Source organism: Oxyura jamaicensis, chromosome 3 (assembly GCF_011077185.1).
Source record: "Oxyura jamaicensis isolate SHBP4307 breed ruddy duck chromosome 3, BPBGC_Ojam_1.0, whole genome shotgun sequence".
In the NCBI taxonomy this organism is placed as follows: Eukaryota; Metazoa; Chordata; class Aves; order Anseriformes; family Anatidae; genus Oxyura; species Oxyura jamaicensis.
In genome coordinates, this window is record NC_048895.1 from 3235462 (window position 1) to 3261254 (window position 25793).

The 25793-nt window shown below is 40.0% G+C and overlaps 1 protein-coding gene across 2 annotated transcripts in view; it reads left to right on the forward strand.

Annotated features, from left to right (window-relative positions):
• LOC118164008 overlaps positions 1 to 25793 on the forward strand; it is a 455411-nt gene that overhangs the window by 107034 nt on the left and 322584 nt on the right. For both annotated transcript variants that reach the window (XR_004749291.1, XR_004749292.1), the window contains exon 2: positions 18385 to 18446. The gene's annotated coding sequence lies outside the window, so the exon portion shown is untranslated. The remainder of the gene's footprint in view (positions 1 to 18384; positions 18447 to 25793) is intronic.

Here is a 25793-nt window from a genome sequence, read left to right on the forward strand (position 1 = left end):
GACCTAATTCCAACACCAGTTGTGTTTAAATTGCTGCCTTGGCCATAGCTAACAAAATAATTCACGTTAAACAGAGACTGATCTTTAATGTGCCAAGTCCCTGCGTTTTTGTGGAGTTTTTCAGAGCTGTTTGTGTAAGTGGCTGGCCACCAAAGCGTGATAAATGGCATAACAGGAGCACGACGGGTCCCCCTGCAACGTCCACGAGTGTGCCTTCGCCCTGACCTGGAGGATCGACCTGAGCAGTGGGAGAATTGTTCAGCCTCCACGAATTTGGCTGCTTTTCAGCTGCTGCCAGTAGTGATGCTAATTGCTGGCATTTGTGGTGGTCGGTTTTGCGATGCAGCCACCTGTACCGTGTCAGGATTTCTGATCTTTTAAACGAGAAAGCACCTCTCCATTTTCTTTTATGAAGCTGGGAGGAGCGGTGTTTGACAGCTCGGAAGGAAAACCATGGGCGATTTTAGCATTTCACTTCATTGGATATTTTTAATTCTCTGAAGTACATTAAGGAGAAATTGTGCACTTTCATTTGTCACATTTCTTTAAAGCGATCATTATGTAGAAGTATTTGAGTTTATTATTATTATTATTATTGTAACAGTTTTACTTATCAAAGAAATCATTGTAGTTTAAGGGATTTGTCTATTTAAGCATAGATGATTGTTTAGACGGTTTGGTTGCTGCACATCGGAAGCCTTGTAGCTCAATTTGCTAATTTATTTTGTGATCTGTAACTAAACTGAGTAAAAATGCAAATAGCACCAGCCCTTTACATTTTATCGCTGGATCAGTTTACCGATGGGAGGATCAGAGTCACTAAACAGTTCAACGCCTGTGATTTCTGAGTAGTCAGACTCTAAAAGCATGTACGCTGACGGCTACAGGAAAGCTCACGTGAACAGAGGTTGTAATGGCATTCAGCATTTATTTGCTTCAGACTTGGAACGCAGAAGCCAGACTTTATTGTCCATTGTGAGGATGATATTTTTTGCTCCCATCACATGTGGCAATGAGCCATCATCTCATGTTGCAGCATGCTCGTGTGCTAGGGGGAAACAACTGGTAAAGCTAGAAAGAAACGCTGCAGGCTTAAAGGGGTGTTATCGCTTCCTTTGGATTACACCTCTTTTTAGTTTCCACCGAATGCCGTACTCTGAGAGCACTGATAAAACTATCATCTGTCATTTTTCTTTTTAGTTGATGTTCCCCCATGTTTTTAGTTTTTTGTTTGTTTGTTTGTTTAAAAGTATCATAGCTGCTCAATGCTACTTAATTGCAGGCCGATCTTACCATTGATGTTAGCACCGCTTTGGAGCAGGGCGCGATCCTTCTTCTGGTGACACTGGGGGAAGTTGTGCTCCCCTCTCCTGAAGGAACAGGTCTGCCATTACCTATTTTTGCAGATCCAGCAGAGGGAGCAGAAGTCCACCAATGGGGTTTCTTTGGACTAAACATTTGGGGTGGCAGATGGGTTGGCAAAAACTGCTTGTGGAGGTGGGGAACTGCATGAATCATTCCCCCCCATATTCTAAGAAAATTGTTCAATTAAAGCACTAAGATCACTCTGTAATTCAGTAATTTTTCCTGTCCTGGAATTTAATTTTTTCTTTAAATTCTCCATGAGTTGGTACTACATTGTAACAGTTAAAGCTCTTCACAGCGCTAACACAGGTGTAGTGATGCCGCTTAGCCGTCACGTAACTGTTTCGGTAAGGAATTATTTCCACTCACATCCTTGCACATCAACTCCCCACGAAGCCATTTTCTACGTTGGTGACCACACATCGGAAGAGGTGGCTGCAAGCGTTTGTGAGTGTGCCACACACAAACATCAGCTTTTATTTCATCTCTCTCCTTCTGCTTATCGTGCTGCTTTGTGCAACTGGCTTTGTAGTCATTTGGTCAATCTTCAACAGAACATAAGTTAAGGGGGGCAAATTTTGATTGAGACTATAAGATACTGCCTCCTTTAATTTTTTTATTTTTTTAGATTAGCTGTAGTGGCATTATGGTGTACCCAATCAATACAAATCTGTTATTAGTTGTTGTTGTTACTTCTGTGCCAACAGGTAACGTTATGCCAGCAGCTGGTGACCTGAGTGCATATGAATGCATGATGTGAAATCCTTCAGGATTTCCTGATTTCAGTATAAGCTGTGCAGAATCATACCTGGCTGGGCAGAATCACAGCCTCAAAAAAGCTTGTCCCAAGATAACCAGGAAACAAGCAAAAAGTCTTCTCAGCTGCACCGCTGCAGTGTGGGGTTTCACCAGAACCCCAAACCAGCCAGAGAGTATTTGCTGGTTTGGATTCCATCCTGTGTTTGCTCTTTCACTTTGTCTTGAATCGCCCTGAGGTATAGGCTTGTTGTTTCTGTTGGGAATTCAGGCTCAGTTACAGATGAGTTGATATCAAAAACAGTCACTAGTGTTTCTCAAGAAAGGTCAGCCCAAAGCTCAGGGTCATCAGACAAGAAATACGTACACAAACAGCATACCACAGTCTGAGACTCATGTGTTAGCCGTATGCATGGCCTTATGTATGCCTACATGCATGGAACTCGAGTTATCAAATGGTAAATCTACACGAACGACTTTCCGATCTGCTCACCAAGGCTGCTGGATGTGAGTACTTTCAGGGTATCTATTTTTTAGAGAAGCAGTATGATGACTTTGAATCTCATGAACTAAAACTCAGAAGCCTCGTGAATCTCATGGACTAAAGCTTTTATGAACATTAAATAAAACTATATTTAAGATTCTTTGCTTTTTGTTGGCCAGACCTAAAGAACGTGTATCGATCATGCTTCCAATTTTTCCTCTGGAACTATGAGGGCTGAGAATTCACTTCTTACATGAAAACAAACAAACAACAAAACAACACCACCAGACTTTACCAAAACTAACTTTATTTGCAGAAGATGATTACCCTTACTTGGCTACCTTTTGTTCCCAGGCAGATGCAGGACCTTATGGCTGGACATTAACCTGGCTCCTTACACAGGGACACCTAGAGATATCTTATTTCCCACCTTACAGCAGAAAATGTTTTCTGAAGAGCTTGAGCTTGCTGATCCTATGAGCCAAAAGCCTTCCTATGGGCCAAAACTGCTTCTGCCTCCCTCTCCATGGTACCCCCATCCAATTGTGTTAACAAGAAAATCCTGGGCATTGTTAGCTCCTGCCCTCACGTCCCAGCAGTGCTTCCTGCTGCCTGAACCCTTCCTTGGGTGGTCTCCTGCAGGGTGTCAGGTGTAGGCTTCATACTCAGATCCGGGAGAAACTGTGTCTGGGTTTTGGGTATGTACCAAAATCTGGATGCTCACCGCTAGTAAGTTTTGCAAAATGTCTGGATTGGCAGTAAAGTGATTTCATGTGAGGCACTGATGAACTAGAGGTTAGTCTCACTTGAGGCTACTCAAACTTTGTAGAAAGGGGATGCTCGTAGGAAGGTTATGGAAACGTGAGGCTTTCTCTATGTGCTTTGTTTTACTGCCTAGCTAAAGGGGGAGGTTGAGGCAATGGCTGTAGATGCTGTTAGAAGGGTGGATGGGTGAATGTTACAACATGAGGTTGCATAACATGCTCTTCTCTTCCTTGGTATTGATCACATTTTGCTGATTAAAGCAACAGAGACAGTCCCATCATAACGCAAACTAAAATAGAACAAAAAACTCCCAGTCTCCAAATTAATGGAAAGAGTCAGAGAATGGAAAATGAAACAAAAGCTTTCGGAATGCAATTTAACAACACTGGCATACGATGCTGTGGCTTTTTAACTCTCTTCTTTAAACTAGGGATGGATTTGTCAGCCTTAACTTTGAATTTTCTTGCTTTTAGCAGTTTGTGTTAAACATCAATGTTATTGAATATAGCATTTTATCCATGTGTATTAAGGGTTTGTTTGCTAAAGCCTCCACTCCCAAATGTATGAATTTCAGCAGCTAGCAAACATCAAAGCAAGGAGATTTTTCAGTTCAGTACGTTATCTTTAAAACTGAAGGCTAGCCTTTTTCTGTATATATTTTTTGTGAATAATTATACAAATATATAATAAACACTAAGTTCTTCTTTGTTGTTCTGTCATATTGAAATATATATGCCCTGATTATATCGCTTTAATTAACTCTTGCTGCGTTTTGCTGAAGTTTGAAGCATTAAGCATTGTTGATGTAAGCACCATGACATTCAGGTTGCCTGAAAGAAGTAAATAGAACTGGGGGTCAAACTGTATTAATGTGTCTTGCCAGCTATTATTACATCAGCTTTTGAATAGCATTTATTCTGTAATTGATGGTTGTCAGCCTGTAATTTCCATAGTTACGTTCTAAACACTTCAAGTTTTCCCTAATTTTTGTACTATTTATGCCATATATAGCCCAAGAGGAAAGTAAAATGGGGGGAAAAGACTTACTTACTGTTCTTCGGCCAGCTTAGTATGTCTTTCTTCAGGGCAATCGCTCCAGCTATTTGCCAAGTTCATATATCTATAATATTCTTCCAGATTCAATTTTCTGCCCTTTACTTTTCTTCATCTCATATTTACTTTATTCTTCATGGTCATCCCATCTAATCTGTCTGTCTGTGTCTACCTAATCTGCCTAATATATCCATGTATCATTTCTTTAATGATTTTATTATTGAAATGACACCTAGCATTTGGTACTTAAGCACAGATTACAAAAGCTTAATTCTCCCATTAGTGGCTCAAACTTCCACGCTTCTCCCCCAGTCAGACTGCTCCGTGAGTTAAACAAGCCTGGTTGAATGTTGTCCAAGAGCTGTAATGCAGATCTATTTGTTAATCTTTATTAGTGAGAGGAAGCCCCTGTAAAGATCTGGGTCACTCGTTGTACTGCTGTATTGACTAGAGACTCTGGCTGGTGAGAGTACAAGGTTTCTTTTCACTGTCCAACTTGAATTTTGTCTTTAAGACCTGCTTCTGCCAAGGAAGCTTAGGAATTAAACTTTTCAGCTGCTTCTGCCATCCGTAATGAACTGCAGATGTTTTAGAAACTTCTACGGCTTTCCCTCTTTTTTTTTTTCTTTTTTTTTTTTTTCCTCCAGCTTTACCAAATTAACTTCTCTTTGTTTCAGCTTCCTTCAACAAAGTAATTGACTTCTCAGAAGCACTTGGCTAACAGGAACACCTCACAAATTACACCCATTATTACACTCTCCTTCTTGAGGTTTTCCAGGTATCTGATATCCCTGTAGCAGTGTGCCTCCCCTTTGAGCTCTTCTTCCCACATAAACCCTTCGGCTTCATCTTCTGCTTACACACCAATAGTGGCAGCATCTTCCAGAATTTGGCTGCTTTGTTTCCATTCCTCCAGACTCCCTTGTTTCCATGGGCTCTAGCAAAGGTTTCCAGCCTTGTCTTCTAGAACTTGTATTAAAATTCTTGTAAGATAGCGTGGATTTGCTCCATTTCTCTTCCTGTTCCTCCTATTCATCTTTGTGTCACCATGTAGTAACATGTCTGACGTGCTGTGACTGTTCTTTACAGTAGTGCTAGCAGCTTGTGCCAAGACAAGTCATGATGTGCTCTGTATCAGGCTACCTCAACCTTTTTGTTTTACTGTTTTTTTGCCCGATTTCATATTTCTCCTCCATGCGCCTCTGTGGCTTTATTCTGCGTGTGTTTTCAAATTATGTGAATTAGCTGGTTTTTGTTTTGTTTTTTTTTGTTCCTGTTTGCAATGAGCCCTCTGAGTCTGGGAAGTGGCTGACAAATACGTCGTTAAAAGCTCATATTGTGGATAGAAAGGCTAGTTACACGACGTTAAATGATTTGGATGTAGAAATATTTTTATTTTTATTTTTTTTCAGATCAAGCTTGTGGCTTCCTTAAAAGAGGTTGTTAAAGACATTTCCATTGTGTTTCTCTAGTGAAGCATAGCTAGCCAGTTAAATATGTACAGCCACTGAATAGTATATCATTTAAGGTATGTTGAGTTTTATTTTGGACATGCTTCTGTATTTCTTTATCGTGGCATAGGCTCTATAGTGGTAGGGTGGTAAGAAGTGTGCAGCTAGGTGATAGCTAACAAAGTCACCTGCAGTAAAGTTCCTTGGTGCCAGGCTCTAGCTTGTGGTGGTTTTTGCTTGTTTCTTTGTTTTCTGTTGTTTAAGACCTGATAGCCTGGAGTTGAAGTTCACTGACTTGTTTTTGTTGCAGACAGAATCCAAGTACTTGACCAGATTAGAAACTAACATTGTTATGTCTGTACTCACATAGAGCGTTCCTCTTTTACAGAAAGCCACGTTCTGTTTGCATACTTTAGATTGTCTCTTTTGCTTTGTTTCGTTGTCTGTGGCAATTTTTACTAGTTCATAAACAAAGCCGTGTTGAATAGCAAACCTCGTTAGTCCTGGATTAATCTGTTACACAAATGAAAATAGGTGAGCCACCTTTTTTTTGCTTTTTTCCCCCTATTTTTTCCCCTGCTCATTTAAGAACATGGCATGATCTCAGGAGAGCGTCTTTAACTAAGAGAGCGTAAGTGCACAGACTGACAGTTACAAATAATTTTATACAACAGACAGCCAAATAGTGCTGATTGTCTATATTTATTTAAAGAAAAAAAAAAAAAAAAAGCCTGGACAGCGAGACTACAGTAAATCACGAAAGTGATCTCAAGTGAACAGAGATAGATTTCTGGAATACGGTGTGCAATGAAACCACTGACCTCTTATACAAGGGTTCATGTCTTTTTCTACAGAAACAGATGGGTAATAGCATAATGCTGAAATCATGCTCTACATAATATGGACCTAGTGATTGCAGACCTGATTGCTTGCCATATGGTTGCTGAAGGGTTGAAGAGAAAATGGGATGATATGCAAACCCTTAAAAGCAACATTTTTATTGAATGGCCATTACATTAAAACCCAAACTCTGCAAATGAAGGAAAGAACTGTGGTGAACAATGATGAAATAACGGAACAATAAAAGAAGAAACACAATGGCATGTATTTGTTTTTAATATGCAAAATAATACTTTTTTTTTTGTCATTGTGCCTTGTGTTATGAGCAGTCAGTGGAAAGTTGGTGGGACATTGCTGCCTGCAGGGCACAAATACAGTATATTGGAGCATTGCAGTATTCACGAGGTCAGACAGAAAAAGAAAACAATCCCTTGTCTCAAAGGAAAAGCTTCCGAGTTAAATGCTATCTAAAATATGCAACTTGCATACACGAACCACATACTGAGAGGTCAATGGAAAGCCTTCATGAGACCTGCTTTTTCAAGACAGGCTTCCACAGACTGTGCTCTCCCTCATGAAAAAGTTGGGTTTTCCACTGATGCTTTTTTCTTAGCCAACCCTTTAATTGTTAAATAGTGACTTATTTATCTATTTATTGACGTCCGTCAGTAGGCTTATCAGACTAGTCAGAGCAAATACAAAGAGATGACGTCTAAGTTCTTCCTTTCTAATCTGTACTTGTCTCTTTGAGACATCTTCATAGGAAGGAGGTTACAGATAGAGCTCAGCAATGTGACCACAACTTCATGGCCATGCCTGCTTGCATGCTGAAGACGACATACGGAAGTATGACACGATGAGAATGATGGCGTGCCTTTGAAACGGACAAGGGATGGAAATGCAGCCTGAAACCCAGTTTTCCTGGGCTTTTATTACACAACACTTGAATGGCTGGGATAGGCTCTTTGGGGATCACTCTTCGCTTTGCCACCATGGACTGATACAGGAAGGAATATACAGTGGATGAAAGCTATAAATTCAACTTGATCTAGATTTTATAGAGGTTTGGAGTTAGATAACATGAGCCAATGGCATCTGTCTGGCCTTTGCCTCTGCTAGAGATTCAGTTGTGCAGGAATGTAGGGACTGCTGATGGCGTTGTTTAGTGTAAAGGAGACCGTACTGGCTTTGAGTCAGAAAATGCCAAAAGGATACTTCTGTTCATAATGTGACATGAAAACTTCCCGCTGTGATGTATCATTTAACTGTCAGGAGATGCTCCGTATTCTGTAAGGCATGTCCAGCCTCTGCTCTCTAGTGCATGGATACACGTAGGAAGGGATGGATAAGCAGCTACCAGTTCAGTTTAGCAAGTGCAATATTCTTTTTGATGGTATAGATAGAAACACAGCCTCATGCATGAGTACTGCAACAGGGGAGTCTTTCCACATTTGTCCTCTCTACGCCATGCTGCTGAAGAGCTTCCAAGGTGAAGACAGCGGTGATGTAGCTCTCTGGTTAATTACTGCTAAATACAGACTTCCTTGGCTTGACAGCCTTCTCTGATGCGCCCCATAAATCACAATTTGTTTGACTGCAAGAACAGAAAAAATATTTATTTCAACAATTATTTTCAAAGAGACATCTTCTGTATATGGGTACGTCGGGATCAGCCTCAGAATTGTTAGCCTTTTCATCGGCTGCCCACCTCACTTCCGTTTCATTTGGAGGCCTAAAGACATGTGACAAGCAGAGTATTCTGCTATTTAAGACATTTTCAGTGTGGCAAAACAGATTTCCATGTGATGAGAAGAGATTTCCTCCAGCCTAGAAAACTGATTCTCATACTTCTTGACTGGTGACATGTCAGCTGTGTGGCAGCAATAAGTTTTGCATAACTTGTAAGAGCCCGCGCTGACCTACTTAACAGGTATCCACTGCTACATAATGTATTTAGGGCAAGTATTGTGTTGGAGCTCATCATCAATCTTGTAATAGCCAAGCTCACTGTGAAAGCCACGGGTACCTGATTGATGCAAACATCCTGTAGGATAGGAAATACTCGTGTCGTTTTCCGAAGGGGAGGCCAGTCGTCACCGTGGTGTCACTGACTTGTATGGGAGAAGCATCAAGGGGCGCTGATCATGCCCCCTCCCTGCCCGTGCTGTTGCACCGCTGGTGTGTCTTAGAAGGATGTCCAGAACATCTGTAAAATGGGATTTCTATTCTTTTTTAAATGGTTCATTTGCCTAGGCAGTAGATGTTTCAGTTTCAGATCTCTTTTTGCTGTGACAGGTTACTGAATGTTTCTCACTCGCAAAATGACAGGGCCCGGCTATGTGGCACCCTTGTACGCTGTATGTAGATGCAAGAGAGGTCCCTTGCAAGGAGCAAATAGCCGGGAACCATCCTTTTGTTAACTGATGTTACAGTCAGTGCTTTGCAACAATTGCCGTGCATGCGTTTAGGGAGAGTTGATGGCTTTGGCTGGTGCGCAGCACCGTGCGGTGGAAAGCAGCTCGCTAGAGATGCACACCGACGGCTGAGCTGCCGGCCGGGGCTGGACAGGCTGAGTTTTGCCTCAGACTGAAGAGACTGCACTAAGCAATCATTTTTCAAAGGCGATGCTCTTCCCCTTTTTTGTTCCTGTTGTAGTTGCAGTCAGTGTTTCTAGCCCGCGCTCTGGGCAGACTGTTAAAGCATGGATTTTAATAAAGTGATGCCAGCATACTTAGTCATCCCTACAGTATTAGCGCAGTGCGCGTTGGTTCGTGCAGTAAATTGGTGCAAAGTTAGATGACATCTTAATGCTCTGACAGGATGTGAAAGACAATAACACCACTGAAAAGGCCAGAAAAGGCCTTTTATGGCTGCTGAATAATATATTAGCTTTTAACACTGTATATATGAGCAAAATGGGGTAAAGTGTGAAATGAACAAAAATGTATTTATACCTGATATTATATTTTATCAGAATCAGAACTATACAAGCTCACAAGCTGGCGTGAACCATTTTTGATCCGGTATTCATTATCTCTAAAAGCTGTAAATGCCGGCAGTCTGAGTTGGAACCTGCCCTCGGGGCTGACGAAACACTATCTCACTTGGGCGGAATTTGAAAAAAAGTTGCTCTGGAAGAAACTGATTCATCTGTTGTGCTAATGGACATGCAGGGATCAGTCCTAATGCCCCGAATGGTCAGACGCGGGGACCTATGATCAGCTTCTAAAATGTGCAGGTGGGCAACTGCGTAAAATGCTTCACAAATTGACATACGTACTCTTGCAGAACTGCAAATCTACACTGAACTTCATAGCAGGATATTATGATGTCTGAACTGGGAAGGAAGAGTTACATAGCAATGAAATATGCATGATAAAAAGTCCAATTTAGACACGGGTCCCGAGAGGTTGGCAACTTCTATCCTTTGCTTCCTTTTTAAATGCTGTGCAAACATCGTCGGCTCATATGACAGATTAGTTTGTGCTATCTACTTCCATATTCCAAACACAACTTCCACGACATTATTTGCTTCTTATTTAAATGATTTTTGGAAACAAAAAAAGGCAATTGTAGTAGAGTACTTCTTTCACAACTTCACCCTGAGCTCTCTTACTTTGCGGGTCTGAAATTGCCCTTGAAGTTTGTTTTAGCATGTTTGCATTTGTGCTGCACCTGGATATTTCCTATAGATCTTTTATTTTTTTTTTTCCAGTGTTGGCTTGCAGTATTCAGAAACTGCTTTTAAATGATAGAATGATAGGCTTTAACTCTGACTAAATTAAAAAAAAAAAAAAAAAAAAAAAAGAAAGCTTAAGCATCATTAATATTGTTTTTTGGATATTCAGAAACATATTTTGTGTTTTTCTCCTATAAATTAAGATCTTCAAAATTCAGCAGTAATTTCTGTAGTATGATTTCATTTCAGTAAGAAGTTGTGAGTTCTTTGCCTTGAGTTTACCAATACTGAAATGAGAATGAGTGGGTAGAGGTGAAATTCTCTCTGTCAAACACAAAGTTGATGGGGAAAAATTGGGTGGTGGTTGTATGCAAAATAGAGACATTTTAATGTCTGCTTATACGCTAATTTACATGTACATGCAGCAAGAGAAACACTTCTCGCTCAGGGTAACATAACTATAGCACAAAAATTCTAGGGAGTGTACTTGAACTGCAGTGTTGTCTTAGGGAAACGCAGGAATTATGCAAGAAGAACTGTCATTCTTTTCAATTCTCTGTATTCAAACAACAAGCTGTTTGGGTTAGGGTTGGGGTTGTATTTCCCAAGCTATTCCTGCACTCGAATGTCAGGTGCATGTGTTTTCTCCCTCTTTTAGATTTACCCGTGCCATGTGAAAGGAAGGGAGGGAAGAAGACAGATGGAAGAATGTCATTCAGATATAACAAACTCAGCAATCTTTATAGAATAGTATTTTGAGCAGGGATACAGAGGCTAAGCATGTCACTGGAAAATTAGCATTATTTGATTTCCTTAGTTGTGGAAATTGATATTTGCGAGGTGCAAGTCCACTGGGCTAGCTGATGTATGAATAGCATTCTGATGGAAACAGCTTCAGAATCTGGTGCTGAATTCTTAAATTCCTGTGGCAGGCAAGTCTGATTCAAAAATTTAGGGCAAAAACTATTAGTGAGAACATTATCTAATATAGAACGGAGTGGGTGTATTTAATTTTATTAATATATTTATTTTAGATTTTAATTACAGACTTTTCCTTTAATTTTCTTAGAAAGTAGGAAGTACCTTCTAACCTTCTACGTGTATTCTTTTCTTTTATATCTAATGAATCATCAGAACATCAACTGATGTTTCTCCAAACGTTCTGAATAATTTGAAAACACTTCTTACCACGTTGTTATTTATAGCAATTCACTAAATTAAAAAAGTGCTACTTTTCCCTTGCAGGTACATGCATCATTTATAGTCTAGCTTCATTATATTCTGTACTGTATAAACTCCTGTAGGAGAGTGGTTATGTAATGCTCTTATGTCATTACATTTACATGCATTAAATTCCTTGCAGAATCATATTCGCTGTAACAAAAGGTTCATTAGCAGGACAAAAATGCTTAACTTGGGAAACTGCTGGAAGAAGTGAGACACATTTTCAGGCTGATATTGTTGATATGCAATTATATATTATGTACAGAGTTGATCTGGGATTAGCTAATCCCAAATGACAAGTATAAATGTGATTCAAGTTGTTCATTCAAATCTCTTTCTCTAGTTATAACTTTGAATAGAAGTTACCATCATTAAGTCTACAGCGTATATAAAGGCGACTCACTGAAGTTAATAGAGCAATGCCATTTACACCACATGGGAGCCTTATGTACATACTAGCACTTTACAAACTGCAAATATAGAAAAAAGTTACTTGGAGCACCTTATTTACATGTGCAACTAGTGCGAAACGAATTTATAGCCTCAATTCTGTTATGCATTTAAATATGTTCTTTATTCTTCCACCTCGCATGCACTGCTGTTGAAGCATAATGGCGGGTGCTTTCGGAGAGAACACCTGGGCACATTCTTCTGCAGAATGTCATAGTTCTGCCTGAACCAACTTTGGAAATTGATCATTTTATTTTTGTAGAAATGGCAGTTAAATAGGAGGAATATATCAAGAGTTAAAACTTCATTACTGGAGAGCAATAAAAATGCATCAAGCCTGGAATATTGTCTAGGAGATCAAATTTCTTGGTTATGTTGACACTTGAAAGAAATATGTTTATTTAACGAATAGGAATTCTATATCCTGATATACTACAGTGATAAATTGCATTTGAGTTAGGCTATCTTTTGATGTTCTAATTTTATCGCCCAGCAATGGACTGTTGCTCTCCGTATGGAAGTCAACTGAAGAAAGAAAAATAATGCTAAGGAAAATCGTCCTTAACCTTTCTCCAGTACTTGTTTGGAACTAACACCGACCGATTTCTGAAGTTTGAAAATGCCAAATTATATTTGTGAGCAGCTTTTCACTGCATTCTAGCCAGGAATGATCGCGTACAGACATGCTAGAAATAGCTAAAAGAAACTTATCTGCTGGTAGTTTCTGAGGAGATGAGAAGTGGGGGACACTTTGGGTGTCAAGAAAAACTGAAAAGAGGGACACTTACAAGCATCCAGACATGTATCTGATGACTTAGATGTTATGGCTGTTTTCATAACCTGCAAGTCTTCTGAACAAGTGTAAATCCTTAAAAAGGGCTACCTAGAAAACAGTATGATAAATGTCTAGTCGCTCCCGAAGTGGAGAGGAAGTGATTTTTAACATATTTTACAAAATATTGCGGCTTGTTCTCGTGTTTTGCAGATGGTTTCCCAGGTTGACTTGTTAGAACGATAAGGAAGGACAAAAGCCCATTTGGCAGAACAGGAACTCTGTCATTACTCATGTTGAGAGCATCTGTCTTTGTGCTTGCTCTTCTACTTCTGTGGTTGAGTGCCAAATAGTCGATGGATAGTTTCTTCTGCTTTCAGTTATGGGACGCATTCCTGGGGCATGATGAGGTGTCTACAACTTGAATCGCCAGTGCTGAATAATACATCCGTGCTGACCACCCTTGCAATTGCTTCAAGAGAAATAGGAAAGAGGAGAAATCTTGAAGGATGAAGCGTTCTGTCCCTATTTAATTCCCAGGCTGGCCAATGTGACCATAAGTGCCTTCTGTGAAGAACAAGAAAGCAGAAAGCCTGACTTTGTAGGAAAAAACAGTATGATGCCTGGTTATCTCTATGCACGCATATGTTTACGGAGGTATGTTATAACTTGCGTTTGGACCCAAAGCTGAATGAAGCTCGTCACGGTTGAATAAATCAGTGTGGAACTCCACAGGAGGGAATAGAAATATATTTTTACTTGGCCTCTAATGTTGTATTTGTGGCCACAATCTGCTTTTAAATGGTCTCAGCTTAATGAAGGCTGTGTCTTGCACTTGCCTTCACTCCCAAGCATCCTTGAGAGTGCTTTGTGGAAGGAGGGGCTTGCAGAATTTTGATCTTTGGCTATTGATCTCCCTTTGAAATAGGAATCTGGGTTGCTGGAGGGTTTGGGACATCTGCTATCAATTGTCACTTTGAAAAACAAGAAGATGGATTTTTTTTTTGGCACACCTTAGTGCTTTATTTTTGTTGAGTTGATGACAACGCTATCTTTGATGTAAATAAATGAAGCAATATTTACAGTCTACATGACATAACTGAAAGAGGTCTGCAAAGCTTGGGAACCATGTATGTTTGTTCTTCCTCCTGTTATTAAATTCTTGGTTTTCTTGTTTCTCTAGTGAGGTGTCAGTATTGCTGGGCTCACTATTTCTGTTCAGCAGACAGAAGTGATACAATGTAGTTTGCAAAAATGCATTCTTCAAGAAATGCAAACACGTTAAAACAACAACAAAAAGAATTAAGGTTGGTGAGGAGGTACAGGGTTTCAGAGGATGGTATTCACATTCTGCATTTTGGTTCAAACATGCGTTTCCATATTTTGGTTTCAAGCACCTACTTGATTTTCTAGATTCAGCATTTGTACACGTGACTAAGGTTCAGGCTTCAAAAATATTGCTCCCATTTTAAGGAAAAAATAGTCTGTTGTGTTGTGGGAAAGGAGAGCTGTCTTCAAAGGTATAGAAATTAATTCTTCTCATTAGAGGAACAGAGGGAGAAAATGTCAAATCAAATAAATTCAGATATGTTTAAAAGGGCTGATAAAAGGTGAAAGGAACAAAAGAGGCAGGAGAAAATTCAGAAATCCGTAAGTTACTAGTAGCTTTCTACTTCCAGCTTTCAAGGTTCTGTACTGATGTACGGGACAGGTTACATGCTGGCAAATGGCCCCCCTCTCTCGGGGGCTGCAGCGGGGTGTGACAGGCTGAGTGGGGCTGCGGGTGCCGTTGTGGAGATGTCAGCCCAACCTTTTCCTTTACGAGTGTTTGGATCCTGGAAGATGGTGGAAGCTGCATCCATCACGGGATGGTTTTAGCTTCAGTCCCAGCATGGGCTGCGAAGGGCTGTGTTTGCACGTTTCCTCTGCAGATGTAAGGAATAAGTCCTGATTTTGCTCTCATCCATATTTAGCCTGAAACCGAGAAAAGCTTAATGTGAAGATAGCTGAAATTCAGTGTTGGAAGGGTTCAGTGGAAAAAAAATCCTTGTACTCAAATTTATTGCTGAATATCACCTTAGTAGGCTTGCTGTTCCCTTCCACCCCTTCTTTCCCTGGTGAGAATAGAAGCAGCAATCAGAAGAGATAAATGTGTTAAAACAAGACACAATAAACCCCAAACCATAAAAGTTTAAGAAAAACAGAAGACATGTTCATTTTAAAACTGGCTTCCTTGATTTTTAGAAATCCAGTAAGTTTTTGCATTAAAATTGTTGTTTTAAACAAGGGAATTTTGTTTCAAAACTCTGACTGGGGAAAAAATCAGGTTTGTTTTGGGCGGAGCTCGTAGATATTTTTTGACAGAAGTTTGAAGTGCTCTGCTTAAAAATGGATGCTTTTTCTGTTTTCTGAAAACAACAAAAATTTGGGGCCACCTGGGGCAAACTCTCTAACAGGGAAGTTTCAGGGTGGGGAGCGCATCTTCCTTCAAGGGTTTCCTAGCTGCTCCTCTGCCGGAGGTGCAGCCCTTGTAGCCACGGCACGTAAGGATTTAGCAGCCGTAAATCAGGGTCCGGCGAGATGCATCCCCACTGCTCCTGCAAGTCAAAGCTGTGCTCAGCGATTTGTGTGCAGGTTCTCAAGGTGCATTGCATCTTTGTAAGGCAAGTTATCGCTGTCAGTTATTGACATTCACATTAGTGAAGTGGAGAGGGTTTTATACTAAACCTCCTACTTTCTCATCTTATTGAATTAGTGTTTTTTTTGAGTGCATATCTGCATGTTAACAGCATAATGTTTTTTCACGGCAGGAGAGTAATTTCCTAATTCATTTGTGCTGCCGAACATTCTTCACTCTAGTTATAAAAGAAATACAATGGGTTTTAGGTTTTTGTTTTTAAATGCCCGGTAAACCTCAAAGTAGAGAAGTAAAGCTGTGAATTTATGGGGATATCCTCATCCGAATATCTCTGAAAACCTTGATCACAAAAGCTGTAGGGAGTATTTTCTGTAGAATTGAAACTTAGCAGAAAGAGAAAGCACGTCATTCAAAAGAAATCCTAGTGTTGGTAAATCATCTGCTTTTTTATATGCTGTATATATATATTTCTGATTCTAAATTTATGTTTAAATAGCTTATGTGTTTTACATAAATTGCAGTCAACCCTTCAGAGCCAAGGCTTTGTGTGTGATTTGCTTTGTTTGTAGTGTAATGATTACGCGCAGCTCAGGCATCCAGTCCGGGTGAGTCAGGTGTAGGACCTCAAGGTGGACAGTCTCTGCAAGGAGTGGCATATCCACGTGTGTGTTTTCCCCCATCTGTATTTTGGGAGGATACGAATCCCCAAGCTCTTAAAGAAGCGTACTAGGAAAGGAGGAGAGCCTCTGGAAATGCAGGATGAAATCCCCATTGAAGGCAAGGGGAGTTCAGCTGATTTGGGTAGGTTTAGCATTTCACTGCAAGGGTTTTTAGATCATCTTTAAAATGGTCTGAAATGGTCTGAGGTGAACTGCTTGGTATTAACCCAAAACATTCGCTGCATAGCCTCTGTCCTCAAATTCAGATTCACAAGCCTGTAAGCCAAAAGGAGAACTGTAGAGAAGTGAAACCGTGTGTCTCAAGTAAGAAAGTAACTTGAGATCTCTTCCCGTCTTGTGCTTCGCTGGTATTCTCGGTGACAGAAGTGGCTGAGCTGGAGCTGTTATGATCCATAGCACTCTGCAAGGAGAGGGAGATCCAAGGGGGAAGGCAGGGTGCTTGGCCAACGCCTCGAGAAGGTGTGTGATGCGCACGGCTGTAACTGCCTCACGGATCTGCGCCGCAGCATCCTCATCCGTGCCGCTCCCTTTTGAGGGGGAATTTAAAAAAAAAAAAAAGTCACTGCTGGCTGGATTTAAGGCATTAATTCTCACCAGTGAGAAAGGAAACCCAGGATTTAATCAAATTTCCACCACAGTCACACCCGAACAGACGACACCGAGTATCTGCTTTTATTTTTCACTGCTTGTTTCTGGAAAACAAGAAAACATAAAGATCCAGAACTGCGGAACAGGGAAATGAAATCAGTTTGTCACAGAAGATTTTTTTATTGACATCTTTATTTTGTTTTGATGTCTGTAATTAAATCGCTAATTATGTGTTTCTGTTGCAGTGGTCATGCTTTTATTACATAATTGCTACAAGTTTTTCTCTCACCACTAACAATATTTGTATAACCTTAGCGCGTGCTACTTCCGTACTTGGTGATGTAAAAGCTTAGAAATAGTTCCCGACTGTTAAATCGGGGGGGGTCAGGGCTCTTTGCCGTAAATTAAACGTTCTGTGGCAGAGGACCGGAGAAAATTAAAGGATGAAGGAACTGCAGTCATTAAATAAAAAATATTATTTCAACACCATTTGAAGAAAAGAAAAAAACAGTTCCAGGAAAGTGGTGGTTTTTTGTTGTTGTTGTTTGTTTTTAAGCAAGAAGGAGAAGGGAAAAAAAAAAGTTTAGCCTATGGTAATAAAATAATTCTTAAAAATAATTTGTACCCTGATCCTTTAAGCTTGCTTCTGTTTTCTCAGAAAGTGTTTGATTAGGTGAGATGCAATGCAGTCACCTTCCCCTTTGTTATTTTCCCTTTTGAATTTAGGCATAATTTTTGTCAGTATATTTCAATGTATTCATTAATTTTTCTCATTTGTTTATTTTATGCAAACCATAAGAGACATTTTTTCCTCAGTGAAGATTGCCTCTTTATTTTATTTTGAAATATTTGTATATTTATTTCATTAAATGAGATAATGCTTTTTCTTATTAACATAATTTCCAGTACATTAAACATATTTCTCCACAGACAGAAGAGAGGAATCAGATTAAATGACAGTTAAATCACTTGCAGCAATTTCAACTGTTAAAAGAAATAAGTGTCTCTGTTTTCTTTGTGATCACAAGATGTGCTGTAAAGGGAAATGGAATACTAAAGAAAGGAGGGAAAACATAAAGAAATAATGACTGACTTATTGCAGTAATACCACCGAGGAAAAAAAAAAACAAAACAAAAAACCTCACTACAAATAAAAGAAAAATAATATAGTGGTTTGAAAGTTACCAAAATTCATTTTTTATTGATGAGTTCAGTGCAAGCCTAATACTAAGTAAACTGCAGGAAAAACAACAACAAAACAAACAAAAAACCCCACAACCCAAACAATGCCATAAACCATGGATGATGAAAGCAGAAATAAATACTTTGCATTTAGAGGGCTATTACTCGAAATGCCTTTAATTTTTAAATAATTTCTTTATTTAGGGAAGGGGTAGGGAGGAGGAGCAATCATTTCTTGGTAAACTAACCATGGCTCTGCTCGTGCGTTCGCTAAGCTGGTTAGGGTTCTCCAAATGCCCGTGTGCCCTTCCTGCAGATTTGTCGTGCTTTCTTGAGCAGGCGTGGGGCGACGTTAAGGGGAAGATTATCTTCTTGTTAACTCTTATGATGAGATGTTCCAGAATTATAATAATAAATGTATTTGTCTTAATTATATTTTTATTATTTTAATTTCCAGAGTCTGAAACAGCTGCTTTGAAGAGATCTTTCAAATGAATGCCTAGGCTGTGAATTGCTAAGGTAATGTTCACATTATTGTTTTGCCCCTAGAAAGGTTTCCGCTGTTTATGCTTTTAGCTGTAACCCAATTATTTTTCATCAGTGTTTTATGTGCTTGATCTTGTAGTCCTGAGTAAGGACTAGTCCCGCATTTGCCATTTCCCTCGTTGCTCTAAGTTTCTCTTGAATGAGCTCCACAACTTGAAGCTCTTTAAACACCCCATGTCCAATTCTGTGCTTTCAAGCTTTAAGATGAAGAAATCAGAGAAGGAGGGAATTAAAGAGGGAAAGGGATTTCATTGTGGTTCTGCGTTCTCCATGACGTGAAACGGTGTGGGACAAGTTACGTGGGAAATGGCAATGTTGTAAAGCTTTTACTGAATTGCTTTCTGGGGCCAAAGGGCAGGCTGTCCTCCTGCTTGGTGCACTCGCCCACTGCAGCTGAGGACGGTGCTCCGCAGGGTCAGTGCCAAATGCTCTTGCACCCTGGGTCTGGTGTCCCCATCTCCTCTTTTGAGTTACATTTCTTGTGCCAAAAAGAGCCGTCTGGGAATGGAAGTGCTGGTGGAATTTAGCAGCTGAGGAGACACTAGGAAATTGCAGTGCATATGAAAGGTAATTAAAGAAACAAAATTGGAGGCATCATCCTCTGCTGCCATTGACCATAGCGAGATTTGCTCCTGCAAAACAAGATCACAGCCCATGTACAATGAAGGTGCATCAGCTGAGCCTTTCTGAAAAAAAAGCTCTAAAGCTTGTGGTGGGCATGGGTTGAGGGTCACTCCAAGTTCTGCTGTGACATCTGTACATGCGTAAGGAAGCTCTGCGATCCAGAGAGAGCTGGTAAGTGAAAATAAATGCATAGGAATGTTTCTAATGATGGTGCTTATACTTAAGACCTTCATTACCATATTTTCAGAGGGCATAATAATCATTAATGTGTTTATCGTGCCCTAGTGAATTAGGGCAGCGATGTTATCCTTCTTTCACACACAGGGAACTGAAACGTAGGCCAAGTACTTTACTCCAGCTCTTGTGGGAAGGCTGCCAAAGACCTGTTCCTATTTGCTGGTTTCTCTTCCAGGATCTTGACTCAGTTCCTTGCCTTTAGGTGTTTGTTGGAGGTGTCTAACATAGGTGATTAGTTGTGCTGGTCTTCCTCTGCAGCCAGTGAAGAAGACAGGGATTTCCTGAGGATAATTCCGACCTTTAGGCATTTAGCCTTTCCCATTAGGTGTTGGAGGGAGTCTACAAAAGTCATGCTCCTCTCAGCCAAGTATGTTGAGAGACTTGCATCTCTCTGCTCTCAGTCCTCACTGAGGATACCATGGGGTTCAGTACCACCGAGAGGCAGAACATGCGTGCCTCTGATGGAGAATCAAGTGCAGTTAAGATTCAGTTAACTTCTGAAGATTGTTCATCATGCTTGTGAAATATCTGTCTGTAATTTAGATCAATGGATACCTGATGGTTGTAGCAGAAACAAGAAAACGAAAAAAAGTCCCTTGATGGGGAATGAGGTTAAGTGAAGAGATGTCCACCCCTGTATTTTGTTCATATTGAGTCCCCTTCTGCATGGCCATGAAGCTCTTACCAGTATGAACTTCCTTCTTGGTCTCAGAGATGTATTGGCAGGACTACCCAACTCTTATCTGTGTACTTCTCTCTGAACTTCTTAACATTGGCTGTGTCCCTGCAACATAATCGGACACGTTTAGCTTTATTTAGACTGATGGTCCTTCTGAAATAAAAAGAATGAATATATAACACGTAATAGTACTAAAAGTGAAAGTAGGTTTTGAGATGCTAGGTTATAATAGAGTATGTATGTAAAAGCCTTAGTTAAGTGTTTTCAGAGAAACTGCTTTGTAAATAAAATAGGCAGTGAGAAAAATCAGTTTCGGAATCTAACAAGTTTGTATTTTGCATATTCCATAGTGAGGCTGTTTTTCTTCTTGTGACATAGCAAGAAACAAAATCGCTCCTTGACCAAGAAGGCATGATGCTAAAGATATTCTTAGAATAACATGATTTAGTTTTTGGAAAATATTAAAGCATGACTACATCGGACTTTTTGTGTTATATAACAGCACTTCTTCCATTCCACATTAAATGTCATTTTCAGATTTCTCATCTTGCACAATATTGCCTATTTCATGCCTTTGTCAAACTGGCTGAAACAAGCTCTTTTCCCCGAACTTGAGATATTTGTGGATAAAGGATTATTACCTGTGGTATATTTTAAAGGACAAATAAATTGCAGCACTGTTTAGGCAGACTTGCAGAGGCAGACGAGCTGTACTGTTTCTTGCCCGATGCTGCAGGAAAAGGTCTGTGTCAGCGTTCAGACGAAGATTCAAGAGCGCTGGGTTCCCACTTTCATTCTTGGATCAGAGGGTTGAAGATCTAGAGCTTTTACATACTGGACTCTTTTTTCTCTCGTTTGGGCTGTTTTGGCACCGTATGTGTCATATGGCAATGTTTTAAAATTAATGAGTGAATTTGCTTATTGAGAGAGCTATCAAAATTCACGTGTACTTACCGATGTTACAAAGCTCTGAGGTGGAAGCATGTAGCGGTGGTGTGTCATTCCACGCTCCTGGGTCTGTGGCGATAACTGAGCTCCCTTTTCTGGAGAGGAGCTGATCCTAAGGTCACGGGAATGCTTGAGTGCCGACGGGCGGCTTGGGAATTGGTGATTTCTTGGCAGTATTTGAGGAAAATGTGTGAGACTTCATTCTTGGCTTGGTGGCTGGCTTTTGTTTGGCGCAATAAGGATGGCAAAATAAATTGACAGACAAAAACTAAGCTTGATTCCTCTGCTCTTCAGAGAGGATCTTAAACAACAGAATCTCTCCCCGCTCCATCCACTCTGGTATACTGTGTCTGACTTGATTATCCCTCTTCTGTTGAAATATGATGCAGCTGGGCAGTATCTTCAGTGAAATACACTGAAGAAGTACGGAAATGCAAACTAAAATTTGCGAAAGTCAGAATCTATATTCACTTTATCTATCTGTATCTACAGCTTTTGATTCCTGTACCTGAGATGCAATTGCTTATCTCTAAAAGTGATTCTGCGCGCCACACGTTCACGGTGCAGGGTTGGTACTGTGCCCTTCCCTAAGCGATGAGGAGAGCTGCTGATTTATCTCAGACTTGAGTCGTATCAGGGACGAGATCTTTAACTTTTTCTTCCTTTCTTTTTCTTTTTCTCTGACTGTCAGCTCTGTGTAATTTTTTTCTCTTCTTTCTGAAGTAATATTCAAGGGGAATGTCCTAGCCTCCTCTGGAGGCAATCAGCCACCTCCTTTCCTGATCACGTTTCATACCTAGCCTAGTTTGGGAAGGAAATGAGCTTCACCCCATTGGCCTGCACGTTTCCTCCCTTCAGCGACTCTAGCGTCTGTCGACCCGTTGGTAAGAGGAGATCGGGGTTGCAAAGCGGTTGTGCTTTATGAAATGTGTAATTATTGGTGGCTGGAGATGGGACAGGTATCTCTGAAGTACCTCGGTGAGGAAAAGGACAGGACTCATTTGTGCTCTCTTCTCTCCGCTGGCAGCAGCTTGCTGGCCGGTCAGCACATGCAGAGCGTGGGGCACACCACGGCAGCCGTTGCTGTCCTTTCTCTGACAAAGGTAATGAGGTGGCATGGGAAGACAAAGAACGGCCGTAAAAAACAGGCTTCAATAGTTCTTCTGCTTTGTGGAACAGATTATTGTTACTTTATATGGAAACTCAAGTGGAAAAACTGGCATAGATGGGAAAAAAACAAAACTACTTAATGTTTCTCTTGGTATTTCCAGCAAGTAAACGTGAACATAATAAAATAGGCATGTTTCTTGAAAAATATTCTGTTAAATTTAGCTATGCTTTCTGCTTAAAAAGGGGTGAATGATAATAAATGTCATTTGAAAATAGAAGTGTCCTTGGTTTCCTGTTTTCAGTAGGCTTCAGATAATTTATTTGTTCTGCTTGTAGTTTCTTTATTGATGCATCATCCCTTCCAAAGCTGTTTGTGGGCCATCCTTAGCCAGAGTTTCCTACAGTTATTTTTGCATTCTTGTTAAACAGTACCATACAACGTGCTGCTTGTTCAGTTTATTGCGTGGGATCGGCACATAGTTTTCCATTGTGGCATATTTGGGTGTTTGTCACTTTTATGGTTTATGTGCTAGCATATGGACAGAAAGACAGGCTTTTTCCCCTCAGTGTGCTTTTATATTGTCCAGTCTGCATTGCCTTTACATCAACAATTTGTAGAAAGGAGACTGAATTCTTGGAATACAATCAGTTTGCTTTAAAGAAAAAAAAAACACAAACAAAACCCACCAAACTTTGGAGAATAGAGTTCATGTGGATTAGTTCGTGCTCTGTCGATGGCTTTATTTCACTACACAGGTCCATAGGAAGGCAAGGGGTGAAAAAAAAAAAAAAGAAGCCTATTTTTATTTAAACTTCTCAGTTTAGTCATTTAGTCTCAGATACCTCAGCATGCCACTTGCACAGTGACTGATGCGTGCATTGAGAGCTTTTCAGAAGCTAGCAGAACTCGTTCCACAGGCAAAAATCTGCCTGCATGGATATCATTGCATGACAAGGACCATATGTTTGCGTTTGTTGTGTGTGTAACCCCAAACCAGGCAGTACCAGGACCACATGTTATCCAACCAGTACTTCATTGCAATTGATCTAAAATTGACGGGAGTTATTATTATTTTCTTTTTAATGGCACTGACAGTGTACTTATTGTTTTAGTTAATTTTGAGCTTGTGGGAAAGATATTTTCTAAATTTCTCGATGATATCAAGTCTTACATGACACTGAAACTGCTTTGTCTGTTAAAACAATTGATAGGAAATAAGCCACAACCACCAAGAAGCCGTTAGTTCTGTCGGTCCCTAGTTTGACTGTCACCATACATTGGAGGACTGTTTGGATGTAATTGGAAGAAATTATTCGAATTAGAATACTATTAGACTGGCTTCTGTAAAACAAGGATTTTTAAGCAAAACAGTCAGTGACTTTCAATGTTATTTGCATAACTCCACTTTCCGATATATGTAGTTCTAATGTAGTGCATGTTGTTAGCTCACCCAGTTTACAGTAACAGGATAGAGATTGAAATACTGTACAGTAGAAGTGTTTTTGATGAATCAATTGCATTGGCAGTTTCTGGATGTTCCATTTGTTCAGCAGTTGAATGCCACGTGACCTGCGATGCAGAGCCTGCTGGAAACAAGTCACCAGTTTTCTTGTGTTTCTTTGGTTAGTTAAGTATTTCAAGAAAACCAACTGTGATTTGAGGTAAGGAATCCCTGCAGCAATTAGGATTCATTTACTACTGGAGCATTTTATTAATCACACATTTGTAACCACATGAATAGTCACAAAACCGATCGCACATCTCTGTGTTTAGAGATTCGTAGACAGAAGACTTAACGTAAACATAGAAATGTTAAACTACTCATCTGTAGCCTGCAAAGAAGATAACAAGAAGGGTTCTGTTCTCTGTGTGATTTGTGAACAATGCTAAGTAAATATTCATCATTAATATATAATAACTGTTGCTTTTGGCAGTTCACTTTTCATTTAATTTGATAATGTGTCCGGTAAATGAAGTGGTACAGGCTGCAGTGTTTTACCATCACAATTGCATATTTTCAATCATTGTTAAATGAAGGCAGCTCAAGGCAAAGCTTTAACCCCCACTAGTTTCGTATGTGATAAAAAGAGAAGGCGCTATCAATCTTTATTGTCTGTCTCGCTTACTGTAATTGCATTCAATAGTCCACTGATTCTGTTGTCTGTGCTAATGTCAGGAGCAGTGAAGAGCCAGATGCTCAGACTAGATCATATGCATCCAGTGGCCACTTTGATAAGTTGGCAGCAAGTCTCTGGGTTCGATGATAAATTGTTAACGCTATAGATTATGAGCGGCTGAACGCTGGGAGTGTATATGGAGAAACTTCTTACCTTGTTTTAAATCTGGCATTATGATGCTAGCTAAAGGGCATGCCATGTATTATTCAAATGCATCTTGCGCTGGAAATATGCCAATGAGTCGTTGTATCCCCCAAACAGTAAAACAACAACAACAAAAAATTGAGCAAAAAGCCTCAGAGTGACTTGAATGTGACATTAATAGTCCTAAAACTGGAAAAAGTATTTCAAAATAACCTCTAATAGTTATGATTATCTGATTCAACGAGAGAGCTTGTGAGTTACAGTATTCCATCCCCGAATCCATCTCATGAGGTGTTTTTTGACAGCTTTTTTCTTTAATTTGAAGTAGTATCTAGAATGTTTTATGAAGCAACAAACAAGAATGTTTTAGTGAACTATGAACAGTGATACACTTCTGTGAAAAAAGTGCAAATAAGGGGACTGTGGTGTAAGTTATTTACTTCGTATATGTTTCTTATAACTGTACTGTATGTCCAATAAGCAGGGCTCCCCATGGGTTCATTTTTAAGCTGTTTAGTGAGTGTCATCCCTTGGACAAACATCTGCTGGAGGAGTTATGAAAAGGCTCTAAAGCCTCATCTCTCATCCAGTTTATATCATTCAGTCAGAAAATGATCTTAGTTTTTTTGTCAGGGTAGACTTAAATGGCATGACCCCATGTGATGGCAGTGTCATCCAGTGTGGCTTGTGGCTGTAGTGCTTGTGGTAGGGCTGGGCTGCTTCTGGCCTTCCAAGTCCACCTGGGATCCTATGGCACGGTGGGGTAGGTGGGTGTATCCTGGTGGATCGCTGGTTCGAGTACCAGCTTGCCCCATGGTAGCTCACTCCTCTGCGTGCTTGCACTGGAAGGCACTTTGAGTTCTAGGGTCCTGTGTTCTCTCTGAGGAAATTTTTCTGGGATATTGTAGAGTGCAATTTGTATTATTATCGGCCTTTTTTTTCTTTGTTTTGTTTTGTTTTTCAAGTTACTGTATACTGTTATTTAGAAATATCTGGTTTTGTAAAGTCAATAGTTTCTACAGATATATAGCTATTTTTTAGAAGATGGAGATGTCTGTTGAAGGTAAATCTGAGTAGGTATTAATATAGAGGTAATAGATTTTTCTTGACTTAAGATTCTGAAGCTGGGTCGCTAATTTAGGGAGCTGCTTAATATATTTAGCCACTAAGAAAACGCACCCTTAATTTAAAAGACGCTGTGTTTGCATCATCTAAAAATTTCTTGGGAGATTGTGGGGGCTCAATGTCTTGATTTTATTTTTTCTAAATTCTTCTATTTATTCTGCTTTTTGTATTTTAGTCTATGAAAGGAAATCACTGCCTAAGTTAAAGCCTGTGAACTCCTTCCTAAGTTTTTGGTTTCTTAGTCAGAGGTAATAGCCACCTTGAGCACAGAAATG